Genomic DNA, 20,221 nt, shown 5'->3' with positions numbered 1-20,221 from the left:
AGGGATACTGATCTTTATATAATACTGGGTTAATGGTAATCTTGAAATCACCACAGATACAGACAGTTCTGTTATTTTTAATCACAGACAGTATAGGGGTGCTCCATTTGCTCCATTTAATCTTGATATAAGTCCAGAGTCCCATAACTGCTGAAGTTCTACCTCTCACTTTGGTTGTATCACAAAAGAGTACTGGATGAACTTTGCAAAATTTAGGAATTGTTCCCTCTTCAAGTATAATTTTTGCTTTCATATGTTTTAAGGTTCTGATACTATTCTGGCAGATATCAGTTGTCTTCTCCAAAAATTCTGCTACTTTTTGTTTTGGGTGGGAGTCCATAATTTTTTAAGCTTGAAGATGCTTTATGCTTTTCCAATTAGCTGAATCTGTCTTTCTTTAAAGTAATGCATGACCCACTTGCTGTACAACATGGATGTCTGGCATATGCTGCGTACAGTTATATGTCACTGTGATGGGGTGAAACCATATCATGGACTAGAAAAGGTTAAAAGCCAGTCAGTTGCATTAACTACACCTGTGCAGTAATTAATTTGTTGCTTCTCAGCTAGAGGGGGCATGACTAAGAGGTATCAGGTGACAACTTAATGGACACCTGAGCCCCATCAAAGGCTGAGAAAGGTCAGTTTTCTGGAAGAAATCACAGAGAGTCTGCAGGAGAACATATGTCTTAGGAAGATTTAGTCTGAAGAGTTAGTGCTTAATGTGAGAGATGAGAGGAAGAAGACAATGATTCTAGAATAGACCAGAGAAAGGGCTGATTTGTTGACTGACTTTGGATGTCACTTTGAACTTTTCTTATCCTGAAAGGGATCTGAACTAGCTGCTCCTCAGCTGGAGGGCTGAATTTTGCACAAAGGCAGATAGGTGAGGATACCTCCAATGAGAAGCTCTGATGATAGAGGTTGTACTTACCACCTATCAGTCTCTTTTGCTGTAATGATACCCTAGGAGTGAGGCTCTCCCCTCTATTCATTTTGAGATGTACTAAGGCTTTCTGCAATGTCACCCTTTTAATTATTCTCTGATAATCTAGCTGTGAAACAGCAGCCCCTGTATCAAGCTGCATTTTAGTTCTTGTTCATTCAACTTGTAAAAGAATTCATATATTTTGTTTGTTGTCTTCTAAATTCTACAACTGTAGAGATGATGCAGTATTCTCCATGGACTCCATGTTGTCTAGCTGCAAATTGTGGAACATGAAATTCTCTGGTGGTGTCCTTGCAAGCTGGTGGCTGTGCTTTTTGCACTGACCTGTACATCTTGTGTGTATCCCAATTTCATGCCATTTCTACAAGCTTTGTCTCTGAACCAACAGCTAGCATTGTGAGACTCTTTCCTACAGTTTTTTAACTTTCTCCATCTTGTGCTATCTGTGTGACTCTGTTTATTTGCTGCAGACTTTGGGATGCTGTTGCAACACTCTGGCATCCTGAGTAGTGAGCTCTAAATCCTAAGATATGCACTGGAAAATGCTGTTTCAATAATCACCCTTAGTCAATAACTGTTTTTGGATTGCCTCATTTTGTACTGCACACTAACAGGTCCCACAATATGTCATTTAACTCTCTCCATGATAGTAGTGCTCTGTCAGTTTCCTTAATGTAGCCATATATTCAGGAGTAGTTTAATTTACTCTTTGGTTTGTCTGGAAAACCAGAAATGTTCTGTGATCGCTAGTGGCGTTGGAGAGAGGTGACTTTTGTAGAAATGTTTTGTCTGCTGGTTTAACGGGAGTTAGGCTGCATAGCAAGTTATAGGTTTTAGTGCCTATTACACTCAATAAAACTACCCTCTTTTTTTATCATTGATCTCATTAACTATTACATACTGTTCCAGTCTCTACATATAGGAGTCCCAGACCTCAATTGAGCTATTTAACAAGTCCACTTTCCCCAAAGATTCAGACACTGTGAACCCTTTACCTTTCTATGGCTTCACTATGAGCTAGGGGTATGATCTCCCTGCTTGTGTTCATGTACTTGCACTAACTCTTATTGAGCTTGGGCAAATATAAATAGCAGTGTAGTTGCAGTAGCACTTGTAGTGGTTGCAGAGGCATGGGTGAGCCGTATTGAGTATGCACTCGCTTGAAACCAGTGAGTTTGTACTTGGTAGGGCTCACCCATGCCTCTGCTGCTACTACAAGTGCTACTGCAGCTACACTGCTATTTATACTTGCCCAAGCTCAATAAGAGCTAGTGCAACTATATGCACAAAAGTAAGGGAATCACACCCTTAGGCTATGTTGGTAAGTTATTTGCTGTCCCAGAGCTGCAGGCTGTGGTTTTAATTTCACATTCACTAGGTCTTTGCAGTCATGCTCTATTCCACTGCCTTCCTGGATTAGGATCCCACCCGCATTGCCAATTGTGTCCTTGCTTTCTACGCAACGTTCAAAATGTAGGGAAACCACTCTGGCACAGCTGGATTCCAAATAAACACTGTTAAGATGTACAAATATGCAAGACCTAGGTACACTGCTGCTCTGGCAAGTTTCTAAATGACTTTTGCAATAGAAAACGGTGAAGCTAACTGGAGAGCTTCCAAACTTATTAAAGCACACTACCCAGTTCCTATGCAGTACCCTAGTTTGTTAGAACTCTTCTTGTCCTCAAACTGGCCAGTTAAGCTTTTTTGTGAATTTCTTTTGCTGTTACCGAATAACCAAAAGTGCTATCCAAGCTTTTGATTGCCAGTGAATTTTGAGTTTGAATGGTAACCAGAAAAAGTCACGTGGGACAAATGTAATATCTTTTCTACTCTGGTTGCAGTTGCATTTCTATTTCTGTTAGTCCTGTACAATTTGTTGAGTTGGGAAGGGGGGTTTGGCCCCTTGTTAATATGCAAGAATCCATTGAACCTGAACTTTTCATATGATTTTTGTGTTAAGATTTGAATATATGATGATATGGTTAAAACCAGATTTGGATTTGAATGAATTTCAAGACCTGCAAATGCTTTCAAACTAGTTCTGATTTCAAAACATTCATGAACTCATTTGGAACTGGCTTTGAAGGGTTTGTACATCAACTTGAAAACTAACTTAGCCATGATATCGAAATTGTGGAAGCTGATTTCCATAAGTCTTTAAGGGTCTACTTAAGTTGGTGTAGCTTGCTATGAGTGGGTGTGCGTGTGTTTTTCAGACATGGAAAGTCTTGAAATGAAAAAGAAATCACTTACTGAGATCAGAGTTTGAATTTTAGCATTCCCCTATCTACTGTGAACTAGCTCCCTCAAAATAAGTTAAATGTTCTAAAGTCTCAAGACTCATGAGGACAACCCTATCAAATGGGAAAAGAACAACTGAGCTCTTAAAAGTTCTGTCTGGGATTCACAACTTCATGGACAAAATATTAACTAATTCCACAGTGATTGTAGGAGGGTTCATAGTGTTTGCACTTTGAGTTGATGACCAGGCTCTCTCTCTTCTCCCCCCCCCCCCAGCCCTTTCTGTTTGGTACTTAATATGTCAGAGGGACTCAGCAGGCTCTTTTTTTACTGCTGCTTTAGGAATACATGCTTGAATGGGTAGGAGCTAAATAACAATCCCCCCCTCAGATTCTCATTTTCGCTCCATTTACAGCCCCATTTGTCACCCCATAATAGCAAATCTTGTCATTTCCTTTAGTGAGGTCAAATTGTCTTCATATGATCAATTGCACTTGAAATCCCAGTATTGGCTTTATAAAAATGAGAGCTAGACTGAGTGATGTACTGAACATATGGGCAAGTAACAGTGATTGACTAATCTGTATGTGCAATTGTAATCTAGACAGAAACAAATGTCCACTGTGCCTTCAAAGGATATAACTGGCAAAAAGTGAGTCAAGAAATTCAGATAATCTAAGAATGCACATCTCTGCAGTCTGCCATAGTATTTCCTGAATACCTAGAGTATTTTATGGCACTTTTTGATATTTCTAGGGGCAGTTTTAGTTGCAGTTCCCTTAGTCTTTTTACGATTCCTACGTACAAGCCTATAACATAAGTAAAACCACTTTTGTGTGTTCAGTGTCTTCAGGTACTTATTTTTTTAAAAAAAATTATAAACATTATGTAATGACGGAAGAATCCCATGCACCACTACAGACTAGGGACCGAATGGCTAGGCAGCAATTCTGCAGAAAAGGACCTAGGGGTTACAGTGGATGAGAAGGTGGATATGAGTCAGCAGTGTGCCATTGTTGCCAAGAAGGCCAATGGCACTTTGGGATGTATAAGTAGGGGCATTGCCAGCAGATCGAGGGACGTGATCGTTCCCCTCTATTCGACACTGGTGAGGCCTCATCTGGAGTACTGTGTCCAGTTTTGGGCCCCACACTACAAGAAGGATGTGGAAAAATTGGAAAACGTCCAGCGGAGGGCAACAAAAATGATTAGGGGACTGGAACACATGATTTATGAGGAGAGGCTGAGGGAACTGGGATTATTTAGTCTGCAGAAGAGAAGGATGAGGGGGGGATTTGATAGCTGCTTTCAACTACCTGAAAGGGGGTTCCAAAGAGGATGGATCTAGACTGTTCTCAGTGGTAGCAGATGACAGAATGAGGAGTAATGGTCTCAAGTTGCAGTGGGGGAGGTTTAGGTTGGATATTAGGAAAAACTTTTTCACTAGGAGGAATGTGTTACCTAGGGAGGTGGTGGAATCTCCTTCCTGAGAAGTTTTTAAGGTCAGGCTTGACAAAGCCCTGGCTGGGATGATTTAATTGGGGATTGGTCCTGCTTTGAGCAGAGGGTTGGACTAGATGACCTCATGAGGTCCCTTCCAACCCTGATATTCTATGAAAGGTAAACCTGTTAAGGAGAAACCTACAGTATATTGGGGTATAGCTTAATTAGATTTCATAACCCCCTTCCTAGTGAAGGGAATGGATTTATGGGGAGTTGGACACTATATTCTAAGGAAATGGAGTTTGGTGATCGTCTACCTCTGGTCTGTGACCTTTGGGATTCGGTCCCAACTCTTAATCTAGATCAGTTTTCCCCAGGACAGTGATTTGGATGGATGTCTGAATGCTCCTTGAGAATCTATTCTGAGACTGTCAAATATCTTTAACATATCTACAGAATCAAATACAAAGTTTTCTACTGGTTCTTTCTCTAACACTGACTCCAGTTGTAACAATGTATTAGGTTGGGAAAGCTTATTGGTAAAATGTTTACAGACACTTCTGAAACCAAAGAATCTCTTTTATTTCAGAATGTGTGGTGGGGATATGGCAGATGTGGCAAGAGTTTAGACTCTAAAGAAAATGATTTAACTGATCACATGCTGTCAGGAGCTTCAAAGTCTAATAGTGGGGTTTGATACCACTTCTGTACATAGCCAATACAGAGACTCTGAGTTTGGAGCTGTGGCTAATGCTTTTGAAATTAGCTCACCCTCTTCCAGCATGTGGGCAAGGAGCATGCACTCATGGCTCCAGATAATCATTCTAGCCAAGATAAAAGCGCTAGCGCTCTTACAATGGTAACCCTAAGCATGCATGGGCAGTGGCTTGGATTTCTTTTTTCCCCCCAAAAGATTCCCCAAAGTAAGGGGTAAAGGCTCTGGCCCGTTTATGGTGTCAGATGTGTGTGTATATACTACTTGAACAAGTAATAATAATGGCCCTTAAATCTGATGGTCACTATCAATTCCTCCAGATTAATTTTTGCCTCCCCCCCATCCCATTACACCTGTTGATCCTTGTTGGATGGTATTTCACTTTGTTTTGAAGCCTTGGATGCAAGGCAAATCAAGTGGAATCCATTGGTTAAATCTAAAATTTAAGAGAAGCTCTCCTCCAATTATCTGCTAGGGCTAAAAAAAAAAAGAATCAGTTTTCAGATCTAAGTGATACATTAAGGGATACATTTGCATGTATGTAAATTACAGGTTGATCTTACTACCAAAAAAGGCTATTCTTTCCTTTTTGAAAGATTGTTTTCATCATCAAGGGGGGGAAAAAACACAAACCTTATAGATTATGGCAATGGACGTAAGGAAAGATAGCACACAGGATTCCATCCAAAGCTAGTTAATTTTAGAAAGCCATATAAAAGATTGCTGAAAGGAAGAGTTGGAACACCACGTGGCATTGTGGAAGGAATTTGAGTTTGCTGCCAAAAGGAGAAATTCTGTATATTTTTGGAAATGGGTAGCAATGGATTCTGAGAAGATTTGGAGTAATATTGAAGCTCTGATCTCCAAGCATATTGCGGGGGAGAGGTTTTTCTGTGTTTAATACACGGCCTATCATTATAAACTTTTTGGCACACTTAGATCTGGTAGCCTCCATTTTCCTGTTCTCCTCCAAACTGGCCTGCAGTATCCAGTGAAGAAGCTAAATTTTAAATTGATCAACATGTTGCAATCAAGCAGCAGGGGAGGATTTAATCACTGTAGAAGTACTTAAGGAGCATACTTGAATAGTGAGCACCTGTTTTGACTATTACTTATTCTAAAGAAAAATTTAGAGAGATTTATCCCTTTCAGTTTGGTCTACCAATATTATCTTTTTTTTTTTTTAAGGAGGGGGATATATATCCTGGAAACTAATTAAACTGTTGCTTTAAAAATTTTCACTACATGTATCTTGGGGCAGAGAGAGAAGCTTTTTTCCATAATGGCCATTCCACTATAGATAACTGTTGTATTCTCTCTTATTTGATCCACAAATATGTGCTTTCTAAGGGACTCCATGTAGAGCAAATTGCAGATCACAGAAATGGAATAGATCCTTGTTAGCTCTCTTTTAAGAGCTCTTTAGACAAACAATAGATAAGATTAGGATGGGCCTGGATGGGGAATTAACTGATTCCACTCCAATTACAAAGCACGGTTCCACAGAGCTGTCTTTTAGCCTCTCTTCTCTTTAACTTTTATATCAATGATGTTTATCCATTCAAAGGGATAAGTATTCCCCCGCCCCCCGACTAAAATTAGGGATCACTCTGTTCCTCTTGCATGCAGATGACATGGTTCTACTGTCCCAATTGCATTTGGGACAGAAATATTTATTTAAATGCATTTTGTTTGTACTGTCAATAGGAGGGTTGATTATTCCAAAACTAAAGTCATTGTCCTCCATCAGAGATGGAAGTTGCATAAATGGAGGATCAATGTTCAATACATTGAATGAGTTACCTCTTTCCGATACCTAGATATATGGTTAACAAAATTTGCTTGTGGGATAAATGTATTCAGATAACAAAGACCTCACATTCAATGCAAGCTGTTCTGTTTCCCTGAACTCATGGGGGCTACTTAATTGCACCAACTCTTAGTGTTTGAGACGAAGGTATGATACAGAAATATGGAACTGGAATGATCCCATGGGACCGGAAATGATTCAAAACAAATTTCTTAGTCTCCCAGACATAACAAAGTAATCCCTCCTTTAATCATAAGGACAAGGACTCAAATCCCTATTTGAGCATATACTTCCCCTCTCAACAATTTAATGTGGTCTGTGAATAGTGATTGATTGCAGTTTCATGTATTCTCTTGCTAGCTTCTGTCTAATGTTTCTGCTATGATGTGGGAGTGGAGGGACGAAATGATCTTTCTGTGTATCCTGACTCTAAAGTGTGAAACTTCTCTGCGTGAACAAAAAGTGTCTGCTCTGAAATATTGGTATAAAGGCTGAAAGGGAAAAAGGACACAATGGGAAACTGACATCCCTGTCACTCCTACCAGGGATAGCTCTTCTAGAGTTCTGGACCTGGTAAGAAAAGAAGATCCCTTGCTAGTGAAGGCATGAATTACTCCCAGGCCAATAGGCTCAGCAACCTCATCTTCTCTGAGCTTTTGTAACAGGGTTCATTGCTTATGTCCTTTTTGAGCATGGAGGTTTAGCATCTGCACATTGTCTTCATTCATCTTTTGTCCTATGGAAAGGCTCCATAGAAATCAGGATACTCAATCTGTGTGTTTTTGGGGGTTTTGTTTTGTTTTTTTTTTCTCCCTCCCTCCTTGACCATGTGGATCTTGACACAGGAAATATACTGGTCCTATATTAAGCACACTTCTTTCTATTGATATATGAGTAATACATGCTGAATGTTTCCTTTCCAGTCTACATCAATAGTTTGTGTTGACACCTTTTGGATTTTCAGTTTACTTCATTACTTTCTCTTGCAATATGCACATGGAATTCAATGTTTAATGAAGTTATGCAGTATCAAAGAGAAAGTACCTGTTGGAGTACAGACCCTCAATAGTGAGGGACAAAAAAACTGGTCTCACTTACTCCTGATTTATACTGGAATAACTCCATTAGCTTCAATGGATTCTCTCCTGATTTACACTAGAGTAACTGGAAAAATGGATCGGAGCTTGAGAATCAAGTAGCCACAATAGGCAAGAAATGTTAAAGCATTACTGTTACCATCTTAAACTGATTATTTGTGATAATTCTAATTGTGCTTTGGGTTAACTTTTCGACCATGCTTAACTATCTGCTGTCATAACCAAGCGTGGGAATTCTCACTGAAAAGAGGGGGGGCTCGTGAATCCTCTCAAATTGGCCATCTACATGGTGGTTCTTTTAGACCTTTTATGGGGTACTTTGTCTAGCTTGTCACTTTTTACTGTTGCACAGCTAGACCATTAGAACCTAAAAGTTTAGAAAGTACATGTTCACCTGAATTTATAACTCTCTGGTGAATGGCTCACTTCAGATCCTCTACAAGCACACAATGGCAATCGAGGAACTTTTAAAACTAACAGCACAGTTTACTAGCACCCTCTGGTGGCTGGACTTGGTTTCTAGTACAAACCAGACATGGGTAAACTAACTCTACTAATTCAAAGGTACAGCACACTATATACTAAGGAAAGACAGACATTTCAAAAATAAATTATGATCAGAAAGATTTATTATGTCTAGGACTTGACTAATCTTGTCCTATACATTTTAAAATAAATGTAAAACAAACACACATACTCCCATCACAAACATCTAGGTGTAAAAAATCTAGAAATCTAGCAGCCAAGTAAATCTATCAAACTGCTATAAAATTGATTAGGAAGAATACACATATTTGTATATTAAATCAACCATGTGACCCCTCAGTGGGGATGTATTAAAACATTTTTGGCTTAGATCCTCAAAGGACCAATCAATAGGAGCTAGGTGCCTAAATACCTTTGAGGATCTGAGCCTTGGATACTATCTTTCCACTGTTGCATCCCCAAATTGCATAAAAGTTATACAAGTTAAATATCAAGAGAAAAACCCACTGAATAGCTTCCTATGAGTGTTTTCCAGCTGACTATGAAGTCTAAGAGGATAAGGGGGCTGCTCAGCAATATTATTTTGGTTGCCCAATTACTATTTGGGGGGGACCATAAATTACTTCAGGGTACTTCCCATGACTGCTGAATTGATGAAGAGGGGATTCCCTATTTGCCAAATGTTGATCAGCTGTGTGTATTGACAGACCTGGTACATCCTTCAAAACAAGTCTTAGAGTGTAGTGAACAATAGAACAAGCTGTTCAGTGACAGAACTGTCAGCATGAGAAGATAACCTGCATTTTTGTGAAGCTCACAGGCTAGAGCAAATCTCTTTGCCTACATACACTCAGTAAGCTGGTGGTATAAGTCCTGAATATGATGCTGCTGTATCTTGTATCCCCAAAGTAGCAACTTTACTGATACTAAAATTGCTGGTTACCAGTATTGAAAAGCAAATAGTAGAGGAAGATGTCCAGAAACTGAAAGGTAGCAGAGCTCAAATCTCTCCCTCAGAATACAGATCTAAAATTAGATGAGAAGACCAACATCTAATTTCTGGCTTAAACACGGTCCAGAATGCTCTGGGAATATAGGTTCCATTTCCATTAGGGTTGGCTGAACTTATTCAAATTAAATAAGAGTCCCAACTCCAAAACATAAATGTAACCTTTTTCTGAATTTAAAATAACAATTTGTTTTCTGTGCCTTGCTGTATTTTTTGGTTCTATCTAGACTTGCAAAAGGAAGGTGCAAAATATTGCCCCAAATGTTGCTCACTTTATTTCTGGCCCAAAAAAGCTGGAAGCCATGGAAATTTTGTAAGAATGTCATTATCCTGAGATTTCCAGCCCAGATTTGCAAACCCAGGAGGTTTGGGTAGTTTGTATTTAGCTTCAGAAAAGCATTTGAGTGTTTGTGATCTTATCCAAAATCACTTTCTGATATGTTTGGGGTTTTTTTCCTCTTCCCCTGAGATTCACCTTTGCTCATCACAATTTCTCATCTTGATGTGAGCTATACAGAGTCATCCATTTCTACTATACATGAAGATGTTGTATACCACAAAATGCTAGTGTGACGTACTACAGGCACAATTCAAACTAGCGGAGGGGGGCTGTATAACCTCCTGCTGTGCAACCTTGAGTACCTTACAGTGCCTTGCTGTAATAGCTCCCCAGTGAGCCGCTCACAAACAGCCTTCCACCATGCAAGCCACCCCCTGAGAGTCTGTAAGTGCAGCCTGCTAGCTCCACCCTGGCTTTCACTAGCCTTGTCTACTGCAGGGTGACCCAACCCCAGTCCTGGATCTTCCTCCATAAATGTATGTCTTGTACTGCCCAACCCTCTCCTGGACAGTTCAAATATATTGTTCCTTAAAAGGAATAATGTGCCAGTTTATTCCCTTAAATAGTTGCTCAGAGACTTCAACTTAAACATCTTTGTAGTAATAAACTTGTTTTACTGTTTTATCTAATTCACTGTGTTTAAGTGAATAAATAATGAGGCATAAAAGTCAAAATGGTTACAAGGAAAAACTAAGATAAAATGCTTACTGCTATCTACTTAAAGTATGGTAGCTGCAAAGCAAACTTTCTTACCACATGCTCCAGTAGATTACTGACCAATATTTCAGGTCAGCACCCCTTCCCATAACGTCCAATGGCTGTTTTCCTCTTGTCTTCTCAGGTGCAGAGAATGAGGTGATCAGGGACAGAGTGGGGTCCCCATGGATGTTTGTCCCTCCTTTTTATGATTTTTTTTAAAAGGTACTGAAACACTTCCAGCTGAAGGGCAGGGCTGTGGGGTTTGAAGCATCTGTATGATGATATTAACACAGTAATCTCTTAACATATTGCCACACATTTCTCAAGACAATACTGACCAGCTAATAACGAGTTTCCAAATGATACTTTATAAGGTATATCTTGTACAAAGATAATTACAATAGTGAGTAGTCTGTGAAAACAGGGGTGTATTCTGTCAGTGTGTGCCATGGTTTTTACAAGCGTAATGCCTTTGATGTCCATGAAAGTATAATAGGTCCTCAAACTGTTCACATGCTTTTGATAGTCTATTTGAGTTGCTATCCCTTTACATGTGCCCCTAAATTCTCCATTGTCAATATCTCTCCTAATTCTGTCAGAAGCATGTGATAAATCTCATTCCTAACAATTAAAATTCTTCTGGTTCATGTTCAGTGACTATAGAAGCCATATCTCAATATTCAGTGAATCAAAGAAAATGGAATATTATTCTTATGCATATCCCCTGGCAATCCTAACTCTGAAGATTAATAACTTCCTTTGTGGATAATGTGTAGTCATATGCTAATCATGTCACTACTTTAAAAATCACTTCCCCCCCAAAAAAATGCATTAGTATGCCTAGAATATTACAATTATCAGTCGTACTGTACATGGGGTAGGAATAGGCACATTGCTTTGCCTGTCACTAATCTTTCAGAACAACTTCTTCTAGTAGGCTGAACTAGTACAATATTATTTTCTTCCCAACAATATTTCTAATCACTAACGTATCTTAATTAAGCATGAGTCAAATAAGGGGTGGGACTGTATTCTGCAGGCCTGACTTAAAAAATATATGAAGTAGTCAAAGATTAAAAATGTGCTGAAATGATGAGTGCATAAAACTGTAATGCTTCAGTGATCTACAAGTATAATCTTTGATCTTCAGGACCAGGTTCTATCCCACCCTGCTGTCAGTTCCGGCTAGATTCACAAAGGAAACTTAAATGTTGCAATGCTGGGCATTGCAATACCTAACTCCTGAGTGCCCTACCACCTAGTGGAATTCACAGCCCTAAATTTAGGCACCTAGGCTCCCCACCCATTGTATGGGGAGAATAAGGTCTTTGAAGAAAGGGATTCACAGAAGCCAGCAAACTGAGTGGGGGAGATGCCTAAAATGCTGAGGAAAGGGGCAAGGCATAGGCCCTAGATCCACAGAGGGATTTATATGCCTAACTTCATGGATCTGGGCCTTAGGTGTTAGCCAGACAGGCTGGGGATTCTCCGCCATAAACCATTTCCTAGAGTTAAGGCATGCTAGCCCTTTCACGGGGGGGGGGAACCCAGACAAAAATCCCAACCCTATCAAGCCAAAGACCCAGGGGTTAAGATGTTCTCATGGAAGGTGGGAGACCTGTGTTCAAAGTCCCTGATGCCAATGAGGCAGAGTGGAGGGTTGGAAAACAGGTCTCCCTACCCCAGGAGAGTACCCTAACCATTAGGTGCACACACCTCCTGAGTTGTTCACCCTCAGCTGTCTATTTTTGTATGGGTTAGGTGTGCTCAGAGCCACTCTCCAGCCTGGGCCCCATAGGCAACCTAGCCAACTCTATTCTGAGAATCCCACCAGGGTGAGCTAAAGCTTGGAGCAGCTCAGCAGCATCAGGAATAGGCAGTCTTGTGCATCCCACTGGCATGAATTTAGATGCTTATGGGGATTTAGGGCCTTAAAAAAAAAATTTGCTCAGCTGTCACCTGACCCCGAATGTCAATAAAAAGGCAAGTAGGCACCTAAATCCCGCTCTGACGCTAACCCTATACACTCTATCACAGAGATATATGCCCCACACTGGTTCTCTGTGATCTAGATTGGGCCTGACTGGCTTAATCCAGACCTCTCAGAACCAGTGTGGGGAGTACATCCCATAACAGGCAAAAAGGTCTAGCTTCACAAATCAGCCAATTAAGCAGAAAATAAGTGAGAGGGTGAGCAGAGAGCTTTGATTAGAGGGAAGCTCACCAGAGCAGGGAGGGTAGGGCTAGTATAAACCCAGAAGGCTGTCAGCAGCAAAGGCTGCCAGGAGGAAATTTGTGGTCGCCCTCTGTTTAGTAGAGGGTACACAGGGAAAGAGTAGGACCTTGGTGGCCTAGCCCTGAGGGAAGGGCATACCCCAAAGAGATTAGGATGGAGAAGAGGGCCTGTGGGATGCAGGGAAGGAAGCAGCAAGATTGGGGACTCAACAGTCCTTGGCTGCATGTTGTAGGGTCCCTGGGCTGGAACTCTGAGTAAAGCATGGGCCCCAGTTCCCCTACCAGCCACTGAGGGAGTGGCACAATGAGGCAGTGAAAGATTCATAGATTCATAGATTCATAGATACTAAGGTCAGAAGGGACCACTCTGATCATCTAGTCCGACCTCCTGCACAGCGCAGGCCACAGAATGTCACCCACCCACTCCTATGAAAAACCTCACCCATGTCTGAGCTATTGAAGTCCTCAAATCATGGTTCAAAACTTCAAGGAGCAGAGAAGCCTCCCTCCAGTCAACCATGCCCCATGCTACAGAGGAAGGCGAAAAACCTCCAGGGCCTCTCCAATCTGCCCTGGAGGAAAATTCCTTCCCGACCCCAAATATGGCAATCAGCTAAACCCTGAGCATATGGGCAAGATTCACCAGCCAGATACCCAGGAAAGTATTTTCTATAGTAACTCAGATCCCATCCATCTAATATCCCATCTCAGGGGATTTGGCCTATTTACCCTGAATATTTAAAGATCAGTTACTTACCAAAATCCCATTATCCCATCATACCATCGCCTCCATAAACTTATCGAGTAGAATCTTAAAACCAGATAGATCTTTTGCCCCCACTGCTTCCCTTGGAAGGTTATTCCAAAACTTCACTCCTCTGATGGTTAAAAACCTTCGTCTGATTTCAAGTCTAAACTTCCTGGTGGCCAGTTTATACCCATTTGTTCTTGTGTCCACATTGGTGCTGAGCTTAAATAATTCCTCTCCCTCTCCTATATTTATCCCTCGGATATATTTATAGAGAGCAATCATATCTCCCCTCAACCTTCTTTTAGTTAGGCTAAACAAGCCAAGCTCCTTAAGTCTCCTTTCATAAGACAAGTTTTCCATTCCTCGGATCATCCTAGTAGCCCTTCTCTGTACCTGCTCCAGTTTGAATTCATCCTTTTTAAACATGGGAGACCAGAACTGCACACAGTATTCTAGGTGAGGTCTCACCAGTGCCTTGTATAACGGTACTAAAACCTCCTTATCCCTACTGGAAATGCCTCTCCTGATGCATCCCAAAACCGCATTAGCTTTTTTCACAGCCATATCACATTGGCAGCTCATAGTCATCCTATGATCAACCAATACTCCAAGGTCCTTCTCCTCTTCCGTTACTTCTAATTGATGCGTCCCCAGCTTATAACTAAAATTCTTGTTATTAATCCCTAAATGCATAACCTTACACTTCTCACTATTAAATTTCATCCTATTACTATTACTCCAGTTTACAAGGTCATCCAGATCCTCCTGTATAATATCCCGATCCTTCTCCGAATTGGCAATACCTCCCAGCTTTGTATCATCTGCAAACTTTATTAGCACACTCCCACTTTTTGTGCCAAGGTCAGTAACAAAAAGATTAAATAAGATTGGTCCCAAAACCGATCCCTGAGGAACTCCACTGGTAACCTCCCTCCAACCTGACAGTTCGCCTTTCAGTAGGACCCGTTGCAGTCTCCCCTTTAACCAATTCCTTATCCACCTTCTGATGTTCATATTGATCCCCATCTTCTCCAATTTAACTAATAATTCCCCATGTGGCACGGTATCAAATGCCTTACTGAAATCTAGGTAAATTAGATCCACTGCATTTCCTTTATCTAAAAAATCTGTTACTTTTTCAAAAAAGGAGATTAGGTTGGTTTGGCACGATCTACCTTTTGTAAAACCATGTTGTATTTTGTCCCATTTACCATTGACTTCAATGTCCTTAACTAATTTCTCCTTCAAAATTTTTTCCAGGACCTTGCATACTACAGAAGTCAAACTAACTGGCCTGTAGTTACCTGGATCACTTTTTTTTCCTTTCTTAAAAATAGGAACTATATTAGCAATTCTCCAATCATTCGGTACTATTCCAGAGTTTACAGATTCATTAAAAATTCTTGCTAATGGGCTTGCAATTTCAGGTGCCAATTCCTTTAATATTCTTGGATGAAGATTATCTGGGCCCCCCGATTTAGTCCCATTAAGCTGTTTCAGTTTCGCTTCTACCTCTGATATGGTAATATCTACCTCTATATCCTCCTTCCCATTTGTCATGCTACCATTATCCCCAAGATCCTCTTTAGCCTTATTAAAGACTGAGGCAAAGTATTTGTTTAGATATTGGGCCATGCCTAGATTATCTTTAACCTCCGCTCCATCCTCAGTGTTAAGCGGCCCCACTTCTTCCTTCTTAGTTTTCTTCTTATTTATATGGCTATCGAACCTTTTACTATTGGTTTTAATTCCCTTTGCAAGGTCCAACTCTAGTCGACTTTTAGCCTCTCTGACTTTATCCCTACATCTTCTGACCTCAATTAGGTAGGTTTCCTTGCTGATCCCTCCCATCTTCCACTCCCTGTATGCTTTCTGCTTCTTCATAATCACCTCTCTAAGATGCTTGCTCATCCAGCTTGGTCTACAACTCCTTCCTATGAATTTTTTCCCCTTTCTTCGGATACAGGCTTCCGATAGCTTCTGCAGTTTTGATTTAAAGTAATCCCAGGCCTCAACTGCCTTTAGATCCATAAGTTCTTCAGTCCAATCCACTTCCCTAACTAATTGCCTTAATTTTTGAAAGTCAGCCCTTTTGAAATCAAAAACCCTAGTTGCAGATTTATTTTTGTTAATCCTTCCATTTAGTTTGAACTGAATTAGCTCATGATCACTTGAGCCAAGATTGTCCCCTACAACCATTTCTTCTATGAGGTCCTCGCTACTCACCAAAATTAAATCTAAAATGGCATCCCCTCTAGTCGGTTCAGCAACTACTTGTTGAAGGAATCCATCAGCTATCGCATCTAGGAAAATCTGAGCCCTATTATTATTACTAGCACTGGTCCTCCAGTCTATATCTGGGAAGTTAAAGTCTCCCATGATCACGCAGTTTCCATTAGTATTTACTTTATTAAAGACATCAAAAAGGGCTCTATCCATAACCAAATTAGATCCCGGAGGTCTATAGCACACCCCAAGCACTATCATAGGAGAGGCTTTACTAGTTTTCTTCCCCAATGTAATTTTTGCCCAGACAGACTCTGTCTTATCCATTGCATCGCTTCTTATTTCTTTACATTCTAACTCATCGTTGATATACAATGCTACTCCACCCCCTTTACCTTTGTTTCTGTCTTTCCTAAACAGCACATACCCTTCAATACCTGTAGTCCAGTCATGACTACTATTCCACCATGTTTCTGTTATCCCTATAATATCTGGTTTCACTTCCTGCACCAGTAGCTCTAGTTCCTCCATTTTGTTACCTAGACTCCTCGCATTGGTGTATAAACATCTTAATTTTTGCTGTTTGGCCTCGCTCACATTTTGTACCCTATTAGGCACAGTCATTCTACAGCCATTATAACCTATTAGACTAGTATCCACACCGCCCTCGCTCCTTATATACATTCTCCTACCCATGGCTGTATCCTTTCTTACTTCATCTTCTTCCCTCTCAATGCTAAAATCTGGCGTGGAGATTTTCCGGACATCTCCCATCCATCTCAGAAAGGAAAGACTACCTGAGACTTCTGGTGAGAAGGGACCTTGATTCATCCCGGGAAGGGGAAACCACATAGTGATCTGGGTGGAGGGCTGAGTCACAAAGAAGGCTGCAGTTTCTGGAATGAGACAGGGCCAGGTACAGAAAGGGAAAGACCATGATGGAGTGTGACCACTGGAAGGGGTGTTGGGCTGGTAGAGCTAATTTCCAGGACATGGTGCCATCCTGTGGCAAGCTGTGTCCCCTGTGACAGTCCCTCTGGTTTAAAGGAGCTATAAATGGGGGGGAAAAATACCTATGTTGCAGGGGGCATCCCTGCCTGGTGTAGAGCTGATGAAACATTTCTATGTGGGCCCCTCTTAATGCCTCCAGCATAAGTGGTGGGGTGAAGGGAAGAAAAAGTTGCCTCGGTTTGCAATGGTTCTCTGCGGGCTGTTATGCTAGCATAGCGTTCTTCAGCAATCTAAGTTACCTCAGAGCAAGGCCAGAATTAGGGAGGCTCAGCACAGAACCACAGGATGGAAAATGTGGTCCTTCATTCTTAGCATTTAGTTCTTGGGGGGGGGAGGCAATTTTTGCATATCTGTTTGCCATATCATTCATAACTTCCTAGGGTGACTTCACATGCTTGCTTTTGCTATTGTTGATCTCTGTGTCACTTTCCCTATTGCGAAGTAGCAAGAGGTGTGCTCATGAAGGAGATCAATACTGTAGGACAGATGGAGTCCAAAATGACTTTTAAAACACTACATGCAGGTATCAAAGGTACTAACCACTTTTCCTCCCTGCACCTCTTGTGAATGAATTTTTTTTCCCCCATACTCACCCTGTGGCTAAGGGGAGGAAACTTCACTGAGGAATTTATTGTGTACAGGCCCTATGAGGTCCAGAGATAGGGTGACCAGATGTCCCGATTTTTACAGGGACAGTCCCGATATTCATGGCTTTGTTTTATGTCAGCACCTATTATCCCCCACCCCATCCCGATTTTTCACACTTGCTATCTGATTGGCAGATTGCTATCCAGAGCAGCCTTGGCCACTTCTGGCTTTTGAGGCCCCTAGCCATAATAAATATTGATGACACATGAAAACAAAATAAGGTGCCAAAAAAGAGTGAGATATAATTTGAACATTTTTTTTATTTAACAAATGCTTTTCAAGCTTTTTTTTCTGTGCAAATGCACTAATTATTGAGGGAAAAATCTAGCTTTCGTGCAATGTCACAGTTGATATTAAGCACGGCAAGCCCATTCCAATGCTTTGGGTCCAATAGGGATGCAGATAAAAAGTTGCAAAACTTATCAAATGCCAAAAAAATAACAAGTGTCTAAATTTGAGGCACCCTTTGAGCTTGAGGCCCAGGCCAAATGGCCCTCCTGGCCCCTCCTCTGATTTACCCTGCTTGTATAGCTTACCCCCAATCGTTCCTTTGGGCTGACACTTGAATGCCTGCAGCATGAGCCATTAAGGATTCCCCTCAACTGTACAGATCTGCCAGTATCTGCAAAAGGCCTGGGCTATAAAAGTGGAGGGCTAGTACCCCTGCACCAATTCTGGGATATCATGTCCCCTCATTCCCTGTCACTGCAGCTCCAGAAGACCAGAAGTTCCATCTGACTGTCTTCTCCTGGCACACTTCCCCACACAGAAGAAAGGAAATTCCCCATAGGAAAGGAAATAGAATTTATGGCTGTATTAGCTTTCCTGGGTGATCTCTATGGAGTTGGTAAAGACATGTTGCCCATGATTTCAGCCAGCACAGGGAAGCTTAAACTCCACCTCTCCAAGCCCCCAACTATGCAGATGCTTGCACTGCTCTCCATGGGGGGGGGGGGGGGGGGGGGGGGAGGAGATACTGCCAAAGAGGCAGCTGACCCAGTTCCCTTCCACATGGAAGGGGGAAATCCACACTCAGAAGTTCTCTTCCCCATGAAGGAGGTGGGGGGGAGGGACGACAATACAGTACCAAGGCTAGAAGTGATGCCAACAATTCTTTAGATAGGAATAGGAGGCTGTCATCTGGAAAAAAACACTATTACAGTACATCTGCAGTTCGATTTCACCGGTTATTCAACAGTAAATATTAGCTTTAACCTTAAACCCCTGAATTGTGTGTCTACCAGGAGAAATTAACAGGATTAAAACTACCATGGAATGAAGCCATCCTTTTTTGCGCTAGCTTGAGTCGGCAGAAATCCTCCTATATCTAGCCAGTCATTCTCCAAATGGTTCCAGAGACCATTTGAAAGGCCTATAACCTTGAGGAAAAACAACTGCAAAGTAGCCCCAAAAGTAAGGTCTGGGTGGAATTTGTTTCAAATTGGAGCAGAGACAGTTTGTGGCTTTTTTGTTGTGTGCTTTTTTGTTCTTTTTTTTTTTTTTTGGTACTCACCTGCAACTTGTTTTTTCCCACCTCCAAATATGCCTCTTGCTCAAAAGCTGACTCTTCCTGGAGAGAACACTTTAAATTCTAATAAATTTATTTGAGCATAAGCTTTCGTGAGCTACAGCTCACTTCATTAGATGCATTCAGTGGAAAATACAGTGGGGAGATTTATATACACAGAGAACATGAAACAATGGGGGTTACCATACACACTGTAACCAGAGTGATCACTTAAGGTGAGCTATTAGCTCAGGAAAGCTTATGCTCAAATAAATTTGTTGGTCTCTAAGGTGCCACAAGTACTCCTGTTCTTTTTGTGAATACGGATTAACATGGCTGCTACTCTGAAACCTGACTTTAAATTCTGTAGCTTTAAAAGCCTGTGATGTACTTTGGAAATTTCAGTGGTCTCAGGAGCACAGGAGAAGCTGGCTGATGCAGCTGCCTTTCTACCTCTTGAGTAGAAACAAAACACAACCCTTCTCCCCTCATGCCCTCTTCTCTGCTCTCCCCCTCTTCCCCCCCCCCTCCAACCAAGGGGAAAATCCACAAATCTGAATTCAAAAATGGAAAACTAACCTTCTCTGTAACAGAGTGAAGAGCTCGACTGTTCTTGCTGATTTTGAGAGCAGAAAGATATTGTGTTTGCATTTGTCTTATAAAACTAGCTGCCTCTTCTACTTAAAATGGCTTCTCTAATCGTTCTTATAATTGGAAAATAAATCAAACAGAAGCCGTGGAGTAAAAAGACCACCAGTAGGTGGCAGAATTCACTCAGACCAACCATCCTGAGGTCTTGCTTCTCATTTTGAGAATTCTAACCTTATAAGAATGTTTGGGCTACACTTCACACCATGGGTCCGATTAATTCGTATTAGGGAATTTTATTGTCTTTCTTTATATTACCAAAAGCTGAGACAGTAACTTGAAAGATACACAGGGTGAACTTAATCCTTGATGAAAATCAAAGAATCCCATTTTGCCTGATTTCTAACTTTGGCTGTATTTGTATTTATTATTGATTCATTATATTGATTTTTTAAATGGTTTT

General features: G+C 41.1%; 1 long non-coding RNA gene across 5 annotated transcripts in view; it reads left to right on the top strand.

Moving 5' to 3' along the window:
- Positions 1-650: 650 nt before the first annotated feature.
- Positions 651-20,221, top strand: part of LOC122459404 — a 132,114-nt gene continuing 112,543 nt past the window's right edge. For all 5 annotated transcript variants that reach the window (XR_006280070.1, XR_006280069.1, XR_006280067.1 and 2 more), the window contains exon 1: positions 651-926. This is a non-coding gene — a long non-coding RNA (uncharacterized LOC122459404). The remainder of the gene's footprint in view (positions 927-20,221) is intronic.

Source organism: Dermochelys coriacea, chromosome 3 (assembly GCF_009764565.3).
Source record: "Dermochelys coriacea isolate rDerCor1 chromosome 3, rDerCor1.pri.v4, whole genome shotgun sequence".
In the NCBI taxonomy this organism is placed as follows: Eukaryota; Metazoa; Chordata; order Testudines; family Dermochelyidae; genus Dermochelys; species Dermochelys coriacea.
The sequence above is the reverse complement of the archived record's forward strand: the minus strand, read 5'-3'. Positions and strand labels throughout refer to the sequence as shown.